General features: G+C 44.4%; 1 long non-coding RNA gene across 3 annotated transcripts in view; it reads right to left on the reverse strand.

Moving 5' to 3' along the window:
• Positions 1 to 16,987, reverse strand: part of LOC135422648 (uncharacterized) — a 168,132-nt gene that overhangs the window by 120,981 nt on the left and 30,164 nt on the right. For all 3 annotated transcript variants that reach the window (XR_010434538.1, XR_010434537.1, XR_010434536.1), the window contains exon 2: positions 15,482 to 15,629. This is a non-coding gene — a long non-coding RNA (uncharacterized LOC135422648). The remainder of the gene's footprint in view (positions 1 to 15,481; positions 15,630 to 16,987) is intronic.

Genomic DNA, 16,987 nt, shown 5'->3' on the forward strand with positions numbered 1-16,987 from the left:
TAACTACACCAAAGAATGGCTCTAAAAACAGAAAATGAAAGATTGCTTTCATCCACAAAAGATTTCAAGAAATAGGGGGAGGGGAAAAGCAGGAAAGAAAATAGTAGGGAAAACTGAAAAAGATAGTTCAGGTCAGGTCTAGTGCCCGTCTGTTCATACCTCCCACCATCACAGCTAAGCTGTGCTGCCAGTTGGTGGGCTCCTGAGCATGGAAAACATACAAGCTCCCTCCTTGAAATCACTCCTCCCACAAGGAAGAATTTACTGGACAAAGGTGGGAAGGAGATTCAGGAAGAGATACAGTTTCACTCTGAGCACCAGACCTTCCTCCACACTGTTCCCAGATATGGGATGCATTAATCCAGCTAACCCTGCCACTCCCTCCATTTTTGTCAAAGCTTTGTCTGCTTCTATCTCTACCCTGTTTCTCCAAAGACTCTCAAGAGCTTCATATGGTCCCCAGACTCCAGCTGCAATGTGGCCTTTCTGGCACCACAAATATGTAAACTGCCTGTTCTCTCCTCCTGCCCTTTGTTTCCCCACCTTCCCTGGACTTCCTCTGCCTGGCTCTTATTTTCATAGATTCTAGAGGTAATATTTTATTGTAATGGATTTTATTATGATGATGTACAACACCCTTAAGTGCTTTGGTGAAGGAAGAAAGAAAGGTTGTGCTATAAATAAAATTCTCATCTGCGATCAAAGGCACACAAATGATGGATGCCTGTGGGTGACTGCACACATGTACCTACAGAAAAATCCTCCATTGGGTGGGAGCTGCACTGGAAAAAACCAGGGTCATTGTGAAGATGAGGGCATTTGGCAGTGGCTTGCTTCCACGAGGAGTAAGCCAGCTAGTCTGGGAGCCAACAAGTGAACAGGAAGAACCAGCTACAAACAGGCTGTTTGTGGTGCCTTTTCTGCTGGGGATTGACATAAATGCTTCTGTTTCCATGGCATGTTTGAGTCTGTAGTTCACTGGGTTAATTAACTCTTGTCCCCTGTCTGGGTTCTTCTGCCCATTCAAACTGGTCAATACACCTGCTAGAATCATTCCCCAATGTTACACCTCTCAACATGTTTTTTAAAACAGGGGTAACTGGTTTAAGAGATGGAAGAAATTCCTACAGCAGGAGAGGAAGAGAGCAAAGAAAGCTTCCAACTTGTGAAATTGTCCTTTGAGCTACACTATGAATGAAGGGAACGAGGGAAAGATCATGACATGGAAAGGAAACAAAACAAAACAAAGCTAAAATAGATACTTAATAAAGAAAAGAAAGGGTACAGAGAAGAACAGAAGATGGGGAGGGTTATCTATCCTGCAGCTTTACGGACAGTATTAGCATCTTGTTGTCTAATGAGCCATAGATGTAATAGACACACCATGAAAATAAAAGAGGGAGGGAAAAGCAAGCATCAATAACACAGAAAAACAGCCACAGAGGCTGCTGTTAAGCAAATGTCACTTCCCTCACAGTCTCTGAGCCTTCCCAGTCAGTTGCCCTCCTCCCTTCCCAGATGTTTGTTCTCTCTCCTCTAGCACTTTATCTCTGCAACCATTTGGTTTTCATTATGTCCTGGGGCTGGCAGCAGCCAAAAGGCAAAATTCAAGAGCAGCTCCTCAGGGATCCTTTGCAAGTGTTAATGTCTCTTTCTCACAGCACAGAGGGATGGTCTGGCCTCACTAAAGTTGGGAAGAGGAGGGACTGGAGTGCAGGGACACAGTGATGTTGACCTCTCAGTATGTCATGGGTGGGTTTTCATGCTCAGGAAAAGCAAAAGGACCCATCCCTGTCATCTTGGGTCAGCACAACCATGTTTGGTAAGACAACCCTCTGGGTTTGCTAATTCACAGAAGCACCACCAAAGGTTCCAGAACAGCATCCACCATCCTTAGCAGTTATTTTACTGGCACAGCTTTTAGGCAAGAAGCTGGGGCGATGACAGGAGTGCCAGCCAGACAGAGGACTGCCACTGCCCCATCTTCTTACCTAGAAACCTTTGCCAGTAAATTGCACATAAAATGTAGCTGGTTCTCAGTTAAAACTACCTTTGCTGTCTTTTTGGACACAAAAGGATATGCCCTAGCCTGTTTCTTCCCCTTCCCTATTTCTTTCTCCTTCGTTAACCCATCAGTCCCTACTCCTGTCTTCTTTTTCATCTGCAGCTCTTGCACCTGCCTTCAAGGTTTATTCCTTTCCTGAGGGATTATTTGGAAGTTTGCTTGTGCAGGGCGAACAGCATTTCTGTAATAAAGCCTCAGCCACATTCCATTAGTGTCATTTCCATCTGCAGAAGTGAAGTGTCAGCTAATAAAAGGTAGCACAGACCCCTTGGGCAAGATAAAATGAGAGAGCAAGAAAGGGGGAAAAAAAAATCTACTGTCAGAGATGGAGAAATGATAAATGTCTTTTCAGAAGCAGAAGCACCTGGAATAGGAATTAGGGAGCACTGAGGGAAGGGGAGGGGAAAGGAAGAAGGGGGGTATATTACCTTTGCTAAGAAAGCTTTGGTTTTGAAAGGTCTCATTAACTTAAAAATGCTACCCATCTTCTCTGTATGCCAAGGGCAACATCCAGCCTGGCTGCAGGGAGATGATGATGTTCAATTATTGTTTTCAAGCAGCAAAGGCCTGGAGGAGCCATGGGGGCAGCACAGCAGGGTCCAACACAGCTCCCACAGAATCCACCCAGGCCATGCCCGGGCAGCTCTGCTGAGCCTCGTCCCTCCACGGGGATGAGAGCAGACAGGGGTGTCACTGGCTGTGTCTGAGCTGTGAGACCCAAAGGCATTTCTCAGCAGCCAGATACAAGTTTGTCTGTCTAAGCCGTTCCCTGACCCCACGTCAGATGTCCAACAGGGTCCTCTGTCCAGACGATCTGAGGACAAGCCCCTCAGGGTCCATCACAGGGTGTACCTCCCCTGCAGCTCAGGGGCACATTTATGACCCATTTGGTCCCTGTCTGCTCCCATTAATCAGAAGGGAGGTGACTGCAATGCTGATGTGGCCTCAGTGCTGTCCACCAGTCCTCACCAGCCCCACACGCTGTGCAGTGAAGCAGACACATCACCCATCTCTCCATAGCACCCTTCCCTCTGGACAAGGACAGAGAGGCCCAAATACCACAAGAAGGAAAAAAAAAAAAAAGAAAAAAGAAAAAAAGAAAAAAAATCAAGTTTAGTCAGAAACAAGGGCCCATTTTATTCCTGAGACTAGAACTCATCTCCCCGAGCTCAGATTGTCTTTGTCTGGGCTCAGGCTCCAGTTTTGGAGGAGTCTCAAATCTCTGCTGACCTTATCCACAACATATAAGCTTTCCAGGACCAGATCAACTACTACTCAATGCAAGCAGCTCCCAAATCCATTAGAGAAACACAACCATGAAAGAGCATTTCTAATTAGAGTTATGCCAGTGCAGCAGCTCTTAGTGCCATAGTCATGTCAGCACAGGCAAACATGATCCCATGAAAGGGGTCAAGTGTGCCATACCCCAGAGCTGCCAGGTGTCCATCTAGACCACTGAAGCTGTTGGCAGCTGGATGACAACCTTCAGGCTTTTTCCACTACCCTGAGGAACATGATCAGTCCAGACAAAGCTGAAAGGTTGTGCTCATGAGGTTTTCCTGAGCAGTGATGTGCATGTCAGCCACAAGGCATTTATTTGTTCTAAAATATTCAATACACATGCATGCACATGTGTAGTTTTTCTCCAAGTATTGGATGTACCTTGTTCACTTCTGCCCTCCAAAAAGAAGCTATTGTTCAATTTGTTCTTAAACCTACCAGTAGTATGTTATTGTCAACATTTTGGAAAGCAGTCACCTCAAACAAAACCACCACATAGGTAAATACAGAAAGATGTAGTGTTTACAGTCCTCAGGTTCTCATAGTTGACCACCAAAAAAAAAACCCTGATGATAAATTAGGGACTTTCTTTTTTATTTTAAATGGAAATGCTATCACCTGGTAGCCACTGCTCCTCTCCTCACCACTTTGACTACATATGGATTTTTTTCCTGCATCTGTATAGAAGCATCATCCCAGAGGGGCACTAGGAGGGTTTTTAAGCCTGTGACAGATAACCATGTCCCTCCAATTTCCTGGCTAAAAGCTTCCTAAATTCACGCAGCTGAGCACTCCAGGGAGCCAACTGGATAGCAGTTTGCTTAATAAAAGTTGCTTTCATACAAAGATCTAAATCCTATTTTCCAAGAACTGCCAGGGGATTTTCAGGGTGTAATCCACCTACTGCTGACCCTCCACAGCAAAGAAACTTCTCTGTTCCTGGGTGGGATTTTTTTTTTCATTTGAGAACAAAACAGGCTTTTCCTGGTGGTGCTGGGAGAGGGGAATGTGGGAGCACCTGAGGACTCCCTCAGGCAGAGGAAAAAGGTTGGGCAGTTTTTTCTATGTCTGCTGCGCAGCCAGTTATCAAAGACAACAGGATAGAGAAGGGATCGTTGAAGTGGCTGCAATTCTCTGAAATTTTGCTCAGGGAAATGTTTGCCAGGTTCAGCGTGGAAGTTTGAATCAAGAGACAGGTATCTGAAGGACCTTGGGAAGCCCTTTTTGCTGTTTCAGAAGCATTCTCCTATGATCCTATCACTGTACAGAGCATCTGAACTGCTCCCAAGCAAGCCCTGGGGATTCCTACCTGTGCTGAGATGCCTCCATTCTGATGTGAAAGTGCCACTATCTCACCCTCCGGCCACCAGAAACAGCCACCTGGGTAAAAATGAGGCTGCTGTGACAGAAATTATTGAAGCTTGGAGCAAATATCCATCAATGATTCAAAATATTTGAGGAAGATTTGCTCGTCTCTGGGGCCTAGAAAATCATCTTGTACAAGGCTCCTTTTCCCAAGAAGAAATTCACACTGGGCCTTTAAGCCTTCAAAACCTGTGCAATGGATTATTAACAAATGTGAGTGGAAGGGTAGCTCAGTTTAATGTCACCTTTGTATATACGCAGGCTTCCATCCTTTCTTCACAGAAAGATTATCCTCCCCACAGATAGATGCTGGCAGTCATCCAAGAGTTTAAGAACATTCTTTCATTCACAGGTGTTTTTGGAGCTTACAGAAGCAGTGCTTATTCTGGAAGATGATGAGGGAGAGAATTGCCTTGGCCCTTCAATCAGCTTTTGCCCATTTCACATTAAATTGCTATCTGATAATACTCAGTACAAACTGGAATACTCTAATGCAAACACAAATGGCTCCAGCAGCCAGAAGAAACACTAATGACACAAATTAAATGGAAATACACTGAAGCATGCAGTGCTCATCACTGTCCTGGGGGACAAGTTGAATGTGAGCCAGCAACGTGCCCCCATGGCAAGGCAGTCAGCAGCACCATGGGCTGTGCCAGGCAGGGATTGCCAGCAGGTCGAGGCAGATGTGGTCACTCCCTTCTGGTCAGCACTGGTGAGACACATCTGGAGTCTTGTGTCAGTGCTGGGCTCGCCAGAACTAGAGAACCAGGAGGGACATATTGGATGGTATCCAGCAAAGTGCCAGGCAAAGGGACCAGAGCACCTGATGCACAGGGAGAGGCTGAGGGAGCTGGATTTGTTTAGCCTGGAGAAGAGAACGCTCAGGGAGACCTTATCAGTGTGTATCGATACCTGATTGAGGTAATAAAGACAAGAGGGCCAAACTCTCCTTGGTGCTGCCCAGAGTCAGGACAAGAGGCAAAGGACACAAATCTAAATGCTGTAAAGGAGCACCTGCTGTGGCTTTGGCCTCCTCCCAAAGCAACATCCCGTGTGGCAGCATGATCATGGCATTAGCACTGGAGACAACATCTCCATTTCTCACCAAGCCATTTCCCTGCGCTCAGAGACAGGGATGAGAAAGTCCCTATTCTTGCTCAGAGACCCAGGGCATGAGGTTGAATACACCAACAAAGCTTCAGCAACAGCAGAAAGAGAGGGAGAATATTTGAAAATGCATTTAGCTCCTGACAGCAGCCTAACAAAGGATCACTACAAAGGCATGCAGAGACTGTGACAGGGATGCAGTGAGTTAGTCAGGGACTGAGAGACCTTAGTTACAACAGTGGGGTGGAGAAGTGGAGCAGGAATCTATAGAAGGAAAAGAAAATATGACCTGACTGAGTGATATCTATTCTGGAGGGACTGAGGAAGGAAAACAAACTATAAAGCTACTTAAAACTGTATCAAACACACAGAATGAGGACCACGAACTTAAAGATGTGGAAAGGTCATGTCACAAAGGAGCAGAGGTGGAAATCAAGAGAAGCAAAAATAAAACAAGTGCAATGGAGAGAGCAATAAGAGAGAGAAGGATAAAAAAGCTGGACAAGAATATTGACAAGTCAAAAACATTGATTTTTTGCTTCCTTAGCCAATAAGGTTGGCACCATGGGATCTGGGGAGATGGAGAAAGTTCAGAGAGGCCATCCACTGCTCCCTCTCCTCCAGACAAAGGCGAGGGATTGTTCACACATATATAAATACTGCAGTGACTCTGCAAACCAACTCAGGTTTCTTACTGTCATGATGACTTTTTAATGGCAAAGAAAGATGGTCTGTGCCACCAGGCTTCTTTTTCTTTCCTCACTTATTCAGCCCCAGCAGAGCCTCACTCAGTCCAGACACACCCTCAACACCTTTAGCAGCCCATGTTTCCAAAGTGAGTGCCTACACCAAACAAAGAAGAAGGAGAAGAAATCCACAAGATTTTCTTCCCTGGAACAACTATATTGTCTTAAGCCAGTGTTGAGTAAATGACATACGCTGCCTTTTCCAGCCTGAGAGATGACCTCCTCTTTCCTCTTCATTTATTTCATTAGCTCTAAATTATTCCTGTTGCCAAGACATTTGAAAGCAAATTGCCAAAAAGCTTCAACTAACCCCAGCATCTGATTCCCCAATAGGACTCAGTGCCCAGTTTGATTCTCATCAAGACATGACTTGTAGGCACAACATCCTAACCAAGAAACAGTGAGAGGGAGAGGCAGTTCATAATCCAGCAGACAGTTCAGAAAAAAACCCTGACTTAGTAGCGTAAATTCTTTTCATTCAGAGGCAACTTCCATATTCATTTGGACCCAAAAAGTAGATGGGAAGCAGCAAACACAGGGTGTATGTAGGGGGTGAGAACATGTGTGTCTGCTATCATCCCATGTCAGTGTCTTTGACAGGACAAAACTTTGGAGAGAGTTTTAGCCACAGCTGGAGAAAATGCTGCCCCAGCAAATCCCAGCACTGGGAAAAATTAATTTGCTACTGTTAAGTCAGCTATAAGCACACATGACCCCATACACATCCAACCTTCTATCATTATTACTGAATCACAGCATAATCTGCCACCATAGTCTTCCCAGACCAAAGCCAGGACTGAAATAGTAGGGCCTCTGGCTGTGGCAACTGAGCTGCCACTGTGAATGTGCACAGGGAGGCTGAGACAGCCAAGAGGAAACTCCACAGCCTGGTCAGAGGGATCACTGCTTCCAGAGAAGGTTTTTGACTGGGGTAGGTGCAATGGAAGGACTGTGAGGGCAAGAGGTATCCAGTGTGGAATAGTGAGAAGGAGATGAGTTTCAGGTTGAACAGAGTATATTTTCAGGAGAGCCAAAGTCAGAAGAGCCATACATGCAGGTCAAACCCAGAGGACAGTAACTGAGCTGCAGGCTGGCCTTGACTTGCAGATGCCCCAGGCTGGAGCTGAGACATATTTGCAGACTTGATCATGAGGTCAGAGCACACTGAGAACTTGGCTCAAGCCCTTGTCAGCTAAGGGAAGATAAATCTCTCTTGCCTATGACAGTACACTACATGCTATAGTTTTGAGCCTGACTACAGAAATGCCTCCTCTTTAGAAGAGAGAGACTGACAGTCCTTTTGATTTGGACTGCACTGGATGGGGATCACCTGGCTGTTCCCAGCCACTGGCAGCCTGGACTGCACCGTACCAGGATGTGTGTCCATTCACTGTTGGGTAACGTGAATGTTGCTCTACATGGAATTACCTCCAAGATCATCATGTCCAATCTTTGACCAAACACCACCATGCCACTAAACCACAGCACTGAGTGCCACATCCAGTCATTTCTTGAACACTTCCAGGGACGATGACTCTACCACCTCCCTTGGAAGCCCGTTCCAATGCTTAACCACCCTCTCAGTGAAGAAATTCTTTCTGATGTTCAAGCTGAACTTCCCTTGGACATCTTGACACGCATCAGGAGTCTTCCAGACTCACAGTACATTACTATTGGGCCCATAGAATCATAGAATCAGCCGGGTTGGAAGGAACCTCTGAGATCAAGTCCAACCCAAATTTCCGTTTTTTTCCTGTTGTGTTACTGAGGGCATCTAGTTGAAAAGTTGTTTGGGTTTTTTTTAATGCTTCCTAGGCAGGTAAAGATGAGCTTCAGGAACAGCAGTTGCCTGTTCACCATGCCCTGCCCTGCCCCTCTTCTTCCCTTGCCGTCTAACTCCGTGCACCTCCGTTGGAGGCAGCCATCCAGCTCGGCCCTCCACCAGTGTGTAAATGCGCTGACATGCGAAGTGCACATTCCCCCGCTCGCAGGAAACATGCTGTGTAATGAAAGAGTCTCCCAGCAGGAGGAACAGAACTTGCCAATTACCTTGGCACGCACCATGGGATCAAACGGGGCAGGAGCATAGCGGTAGGTACAGCGAAGCTGAGCTCTCCTGCCAGCCCCTGTGCTCCGCTCGCTGCTGCCTTGTAATGAAGTCATTTTGGCCTGCAAGACACGCAGCAGATGGGCTGTCATTCAGGGGCTGCCGTCTGCACCATCCGTTCCTTGGGGTTTGAACTTATTAAGGTCGATGTTTTACAAACGCAATCAAGGCAGCGAGCTCGAGAGGTATTATGGCAGCAATAAAAGTGTGTCCTGCCTCATCAGCACTTTTGAAAAATTAGTTTAAAATGTCCTCAGCGGCAAACAGCGTTTAGTGCTGCTCAGTGGAAGGAGAGGGAGGCAGGAAAAAGAGACTACACAGGATTTTTAAAAATAAAACTCAGAGCAAGTTTGGCACAACGAGTAAATCACAAGCAACTGTCTTCCCACAGTGCCCCACTGCATGAAACTCCTTCCTGAGATAAATCAGTGCCATATCTAGGCAAATACAAAAGCTGTGCCAGCTCTTGCTGCAGAGTGTACCTTACTCCAAGATATTAGAACCAGTACCTCCATCTCTTCAGAGAATTGCAGTATCTCACCTTACACTGCACCATGCAGACACACAGTGGGTTTGTTGCTTGCAACACAACCACAGCCACCCACCATATTCCAAAGTGCCTGATATCACTGTATCATCATTCCTATTTTGCATCTTTTTTCCCTGCTCCTCTCAAGCCCTCACTGCAGTGCAAACTCCATGGTAAACCTTCAAAATCAATTCCAGTTATAGAACTTCATTCTCCCTCCACCCAAAATATTTTGTTTCCAGATAGACATTCAAATTCTGCTCCAAAGCCTTTTTTCTCTTCCTTTCTTCTTCCAAACAAAATTGTATCAGATGATTTACAAATCTATGTAAGAGTCTGGGAAAGAAGGAAAGAGGAACAATATGTATTCTCACAACTTTTCTTAAAATAGCAAAACAGACAAAAAATTAATAAACTAAATAACATCATGCAGTGAGAAAAATGCCTTGAGGCTTGAAACTAAGCAGTATGGTCACAAAATACCAGTTTGATTTGGCTGGAAAAAAAAAGAGCAGCTGAAACACAGAGAAAATAATTCTGCATCAGGTCTCCAGAGCATCCTTCCACAGCAACTGATCCAGCTTCCTTCTTGCAGGGAGGAGAAATCACACCCCCATATTGACCTCACTGTACACTCTCCCTGCCAGCCCTTATAAGTTCATGGTCTACTGTCCCTGGGCTGCTGCTGGGCCAATTTGCATGAGGCAAACTGTAAATGTCACACAGAAACACTCACAGTGGTATTCTCCCAAAGCAAATAAAGCATAGGACCAGTAAGCAGAGAAAATTACGCCCACAGAGCAATCATAAATCAGCCACATTCCAGACCTTTTGCAAGTTTTATTGCCTTACAAGTATTTCACAGATTCAAAGGTTTTCTTAAACAAAATCTAGTGTTTTCTTACCTCCCCACTATGAATTTAAAACCCTCGTGGTACAAAGGATACTGTCACCCTGATAACACAGGACAAGGGACACCTCCCTCTTGAGGTGGAAAATAAAAGGATCCCCTTCCCTCTCAGTAGTAAAAGGCTGGAAAGTTACATAATCACAGAATATTCTGAGTTGGAAGGGACCCACAAGGATCATGGCGTCCAGCTCTTAAGTGAATGGCCCACAAAGACTGAAACTCTCTCACAGTGGCTCAGGTAATAGAGAGTAAGATGGGAAAACTCTGTATCAGTGCCTTGTGACCAGTCTCTCAAGACTACATACAGCCAGAAAGAAAGAAGGTGTTTAATATGACCCTGCCAAGGGTCAAAACTACCTTTGATAAATTCTTTATTCACCTGCTTCCTGGAAGTTGTTCTTCCAGATCAGTGATGTTCTGAGTGAGGTTTACAGTGGATATTTTTCCCTCTCAGTGCAAGATCACCCAGCTCTGCCAGACAACTCCAGTAGAAGACACAGAGCTAAGGAGGTGGATGCACTACAAACCTCAGCCTGGGGGGTCTCAGGAACAGGCTGAGACAGTGAAAGGACAAGCTGGAGTGTGGTAGGATGGGTCCACACCATCCCTCATACAACAGACTAATTTCCCTCTATGCATCTGAGCAAGCCCAGAATGTTAATCAGCTTATCTTCTCATCCATTTCTTCATTAGTCTTTTTCCTCAAAAAAATCAACTCTACCTCTTTCATACCAGCCTTCCTTGCTCTGCTGTCCCAAGGCTCAGTGTGTACCTAAGCTAAAATCCCCTGGGAGCACATAAAGACACAGGATTAGATTTCAGCAAGCAGTAAACAGAGATTGTGACCAAGATGCTCCACTTTATGCAATATACACTGCTGTATAAGTGATCACACAGAGCCAGTCCCACACTATAGTGCATATTATGACAGTGCCATTCGGGTAATGTTGAACCATGCTCTGCTTTTATGGCCTTTCCCTCCACAGTATTCTGATGTCCAAGCTAAAGAAACAACACAGACAATAGGAAAGTGAATTTCAGGGTAACTGGACAGCAAAAGAAATAAAGAAGAGGGAAGTATATGTATGTGTCCCAGAAGCTGCTCACCAACCCTTCAATCTTCTTTTTGGTGTGCCTGAGGTTCCCAAATATTTATTTCAGGAAAACAAACAAACAAACAAAAAACAGAGAGCAACTAATCCATTCCATTTTCCCCAGAAATTCCCAACATATAAATTTGGCACAAACCCTCTTCATGGAGCTACTGTACTGCCTTCAGCAACCTCCTCCTGTCTCTGGAGACATTCAGCTGCACCAAGGCTCTTCCAGCACAAGAGCCTCAGCCAAGGAAAAATAATTTCCTTGTGTCCTTCCTATCCCTCACTGTCACACTCCAAGCAAGCAAAAGCTTGGCCCAGAAGATGTTGCTGTGAGGAAGGAGTTTAGGCAATACAAGACTGATTCAGCAGCTTGGCACCTCACACAGAAGTGCTGGGCAAACATGACCTGTATTTGTTGGGAGAGAGGAGACTCGGAGGTGAATGAGGTAAAACAAATCTAAAGAGAATTCGTGAGGTGATACAAAACTATTTAGGGCTATGTCAAATGTGGGAAGCGGGTGGCATAAGTGAAAAAGCTCAGGAAAGGTCAAGCCTGGGAGGAATTGCACGAGAATCTCTTCACGTAGGGAAGAACTGATCTGAAACAGACTCTTGCCAGAGGCAGCAGGGAAGGAAAATCAAGTAAACAGTTTTGAAGGAATTGGAAGATAGAATTCATCTCATTTTAAGCATCAAAAAAATGAAGTATGTACCTAGGCTTGTCATCCAGCCTCTCTCAACAGTAGAGAGAGAGAAAGACACTTTAGAGGGCAAGCAATCCTGGCTACCTGTGAAAGTGCCTGTTAGCATGGATCCAGGAACTGGTTCAGAGATGAGGTGAGGAAAATCCCAACCTTAATCACTGCAGAGCTCCTGAGAAGGTGACAAACATTTGCCAACATGAATTTAATGATGTGTCTCCTTGGAGTGGCACCCCACCAAGCTTTAACAGAGACTGTGTGGATGTGAGGCTGGCCACATGCCAGGTTCAGCTAACTAGGCAAAACTCAGCAAAAAACAAAACAAAATGGTCTTTACTAGCCTTTAAATACCTGGGGTTTTATTGAAAAACAGATGGAAAAATACAAGGAAAGATGATGAATGCTAATGCAATAAATGAAGAAAATATATTATCTTCGATTCCTCTTTGCCTGGATCTATAGTAATTTCAGAAGGAGATTAGGTTATGAGATAAATTTCATTTTATTCCTAATAAAAAAACAATGCTACACTTTTTTGACAAGTGTTCTTCAATATGCCACCTGGGTAGTTCTAGTAACAGGTAATAAAAATGAAATATGATAGGATTCCTAAGAAGATCCCAGGAGTTAACAAGGGAAACAATTTCATAGCTCTTCCTCAGGAGGTAGCCAGATTTCCCAGGGATAACAAGAAAGCTTTAATCAGTCCCTCTGTGAGTTGTGTGGGGTAAGTTTTCAGGATGTGGTTTTATATCTCTCTTAGCTGTAGCTATTATTTAAGAACCAGCAAAGTAAAATCAGAGCCTATAGTTGAATGAAGGCAAGCTGCCTCTAGAGCTGAGCAGCAGTGGGAAGTGATGGAGAGGGGAAGACAGGGTGACTTTTATTCTGAGCACCAAAGGCTCAGCAGCTGCAGTTATCCTGGGTCCAGTTCTAATTTAATCTACACAGACATAAGCATGGTTTTAGCTCTCTCTGACCCATGGACTGAGCCTGGTTGTAAACCCACACTGTTCCAAAAGCAGCCTGATCTTGCACAGTTTAAATTCCCTGTTCTCCATGGATTTACAGTTGTACAAGGCCTTTTATGGGATGTCATGAAAGCTGGCTGTGAAGAAGCAACATTCTTGTGATGCTCAACCAAACCATCCTTCTGTGTATTGACTCTACATTAAGGCATCAAGCAAATAAAATGCATCAGGTCTGCTATTTCTTCCCCTAGATCAGTGTTTGTTGGCCTTTGCATTTTGTATGGGTTTCTCCCTGCCTTTCAAACATATTTCCACCAACCTAGCAGAGCTTCTCCATCACTAAACCCCCAGTGTAATGAGACTGCAAAGGAGCCAGAGGGAACCTCTCTTTGCTGTTGTCTGCAGCTAAGAGAATAGAAATGCTGTAGAAAGTGGCAGTGACTATGCAATGCATAAATCATAGGGAAAATATTGTCTCTCTTCCCTTTGTTCAGATCCCATATATCACCATGACTCAGTGCAGTTTTCCCAGTGGGGACTAATTCCAACTTTTAATGCACTTTCCATCTGACTCCTCCCCGACAACAGATGGGTCGCTGTCCTAAGATATTGCATTTTGAAAATAACATATTAAGCACCTCAGTGTTTTAGAACAATTTGGTTTGGGGACCCACTACTAATCCCATTTTGGTGTTTTGAGTTGTGCCTTTTACCACTGATGAAAGAAAGTCCCTCCAGTCCAATGGCTGTCATCTCCTCCCCACTCCTCTAGTTTTTCTGGTTGTTTCACCAATCTTCCTAGATGTGATAAATCATGTAAATTTAATTTAGAGATTATACCCCTGGCTTTGAAGGCAGACAAGGTTAGCTCTCTGCTTGTAGCCTGCAGCCTGCTAATCTTATAAAATTCCTCCGTTCCCAGTTGGCTGGAACTGCTGTTGGGGAGTGGAGGGAGAGCAATATCCAGTCTATAAAGCGTTTTGAATTTTTGTTGGGCACTTGCAGATGGTATCCTGGCCACTGTCCAAACTCATACTGCTGCATAAGGATAAATCCTGAAGGTTTTCATAAGCCCACTGTATTACAAACTTTATCTCTCAAAGCTGGTGCTGCCATTTCCAAACTCTTCCTAGTCTTTCTGATCCATTACCAATTTCTCTCAGGTACATTTTTCCAAAGACTGAACAGCTCCCAAGTCTATTGCACTACTTCCTTGTGCATGTTTGTCTGTGATCATTGCTGCCTCCTTTCTGTATGATTGGAGGCCAATACACCTTCCCTAAAGCACTTGCAGATCTGCAGAGGAGATGTGAGAAAATAGGGGAATTCCTGCCATCTACAAGAAAGCACCATTCCTTGCCTTCAAGGAGTTTTTGGCCCCAGGCTGAGGGTTGCAAACACTGACCAAGCACATTATCCATGCAATCTTTCCTTTATCTATAAATTCCCTTTCTAAGGAAACATGTAGCACCAGCAGGGGATTAAAATCAGTTGTTTCATGAGCATCCCAGGTGGTTGTCTTTCATCTCCTTTCCTAATATTTCTGTTAGGCTTGGATAGTTTTTATTGGCATTTTTCTCTTTGCTCTTTCACACGCCTGAACAGTTCTTGGCTTCGGCAGGCACAGAAACAGCAGTTTTATGACATGCATTTTTTAATGTATCAAAACATGTTCTTTTGATTCATTTTTTAAAAAGCAAACTCTGCTCACCCAAGGTTAATAACTTTCCCCCATCAGCTGGATGTAAGAGAGTTCCAGATGTTGCTGAGAATTTTTAAATAAAACTCTCATCTTTAGAAATCAGCAGGGTAAAAACAGCAGCTCCTCACATACTGCCTAAGCCACAAGAAATTGCTGGACCCTCTGAGAGCTGGCCCAGTGTTCCATAGTGCTGACAGTTTGGCACATCTGATAGAAGTTTATATGAAGTTATGACAGCCATATGAACTCAATAGCAGCTGCCCAGGCAATTCACATTAGCAGCTTTCTTTAGCTTCCAGTGTCACACACACAGGGAACGTGCTGAAAGCAAACAGACCTCAGACAACAAGCACATAACACTCTCCTTAAGTAGCAACTCAGTATTTGCACATCCAACACAAGGAGGAAATTGTCTCCACTCAAAAACCTGTGTTCTCTTTGCTGGGAGACTGTCTGAGGTGGCACATATGAAAAACATAAGGGAGGGAGGGAATCATCATTTCAGTCTGCCCTGATTCCCCGGGACTCCTCCAGGTGCCAGGTCAGGGCAGTGCCCACTGCAGCTTTGCACGGATATCAGAGGAACAAGGTGATTTGCAAGCAAATGGCATGGTATCTTTGGTCTTTCACACAAACTGAGTAATGTCACAGGATTTTAAGCAAGTTCTTTAGAATTTTAAATGCCTGATTTTGGCATCTCAGCTTGTTTCAAGCTTTACACAGAAGAAGGTAAAAAATATCTTACTCATTGTTTTTTCCCTTCAATTCGATGAAGAAAATATTGAATGAGAAAACACATTTTGTTTTACCATTCCCAAAGTAGATTTCCCTGAGATCTACCTATCTAATTTCACAGGTATCATGACTTACTTGAATCTGAAAGGAAGGACTTACCAGACAGGACTGGAAGGACCATCCCATGGATGGGAGACGCTGTGATGAGAAGCAGTAGATAATTTTGCAGGTTTTGTGACTTGGTAGATTGCAGAGCACCCAAGGAACCCAGGTCAACAGCATCAGTGGAAGAAGAAGGGTGGAGGGCCTAGAAAGCAAGAGGAGGGCATTTTTCATTTAAATAACAACAAAGCAGATGGGAACTGGACACATATATCAGAGTTTTAAACTAAGCCCAGGACACCACTCATAGAATTGTTCAGGTTGGAAAACACCCTTAATATCATGAAGTCCAACTGTTAACCCAACACCACCAGGTACACCACTAAACCATGTCCTAAGTGCCACATCTACATGTGTTTTAATCCTTCCAAGGATGGTGACTCCACCACTTCCCTGGGTAGCCATTGCATCAGAAAGGCAGCTCCTGACATCTTCACACTGCACAGTGCACAGCACTAGTGATCCAGATGCTCCCTGAACTAGGCTAATCCCAGATTTGTTTCAGAAAAGTTTTATGGATGTTGTAGTTTATTTACTAGCAAGGGAAGGATGACGCAAAAATCCCAAAGCCAACAGAGACTGACTGGACACTGCACTACTACCCAAGCATGCCAAGAAATAAACGTGACAATTTTTATCACAGCACGTCATAACTTTTCATTGTAGTGCTTAGAATTCAGCTGGTTTTAGAGCAAAATTGCTCTCAGTTCCTGCTTTCTTGACTCAAAGCAGTTGATCTCTCACAGAATCCTTTGGAAAACCACTCAACCTTGCAGCTCTCACTGCTTCTTCTGTCTTCCATCCTCCTCTCTTTTTCCAGTGAGGAAAGTAAGAGCTTTGCTATCTGGGGAGAGTTTAACCAGATCATACAACTGAGTCAAGTTGTATTCTTTTCCCTTGACTTCACATTCAGCTCACCAGCAGCTGGATATGATGTCACCCATGAGGCAAACTGAGCAACAACTGAAAAGTGGCAGCAAACTCTAAGGAGACCAACAGGGCTGGGAAAGCCACCGTGCCCCAGGCTCAAGGGAGGTTCACAGGGGACCCAGGATTCACTGACTGCCACCACTAATGTGCAAGGAAAATAACCTCTCTTCTCCTAACAGCCTGAGACTTTTTATTGAATTCAGTGTCAATAGAGGCAGAGAAATGTTTAGAATCAAACCAAAGCAGCCTTGCTGCAAAATGTTATGTTTTCTAACACAGCAAATCACAAACTTCACAGGGGACTAAACAAAGGAAAGGTCTCTATAAGGAAATATATCAGAAAATTGCAAAACCATCCTTTACAAAAATATTGAAAAGAAGACAGCAAATCACATTAAACAGCCAAAAATTACTTTTAGATCCCTTACAGAGAGGGTACCATGACCTCAGCACTGAAGATATTCACAAACCTGAAAGCAAAGTTAATGACTGCATGTTATCCAGCCACACTGAATTCCAAAGGATGTTTGCACAGGTACATACAGAATGAAGGGAAACAGGATAAGCAGAAAA

This window comes from Pseudopipra pipra, chromosome 15 (genome assembly GCF_036250125.1).
Source record: "Pseudopipra pipra isolate bDixPip1 chromosome 15, bDixPip1.hap1, whole genome shotgun sequence".
In the NCBI taxonomy this organism is placed as follows: Eukaryota; Metazoa; Chordata; class Aves; order Passeriformes; family Pipridae; genus Pseudopipra; species Pseudopipra pipra.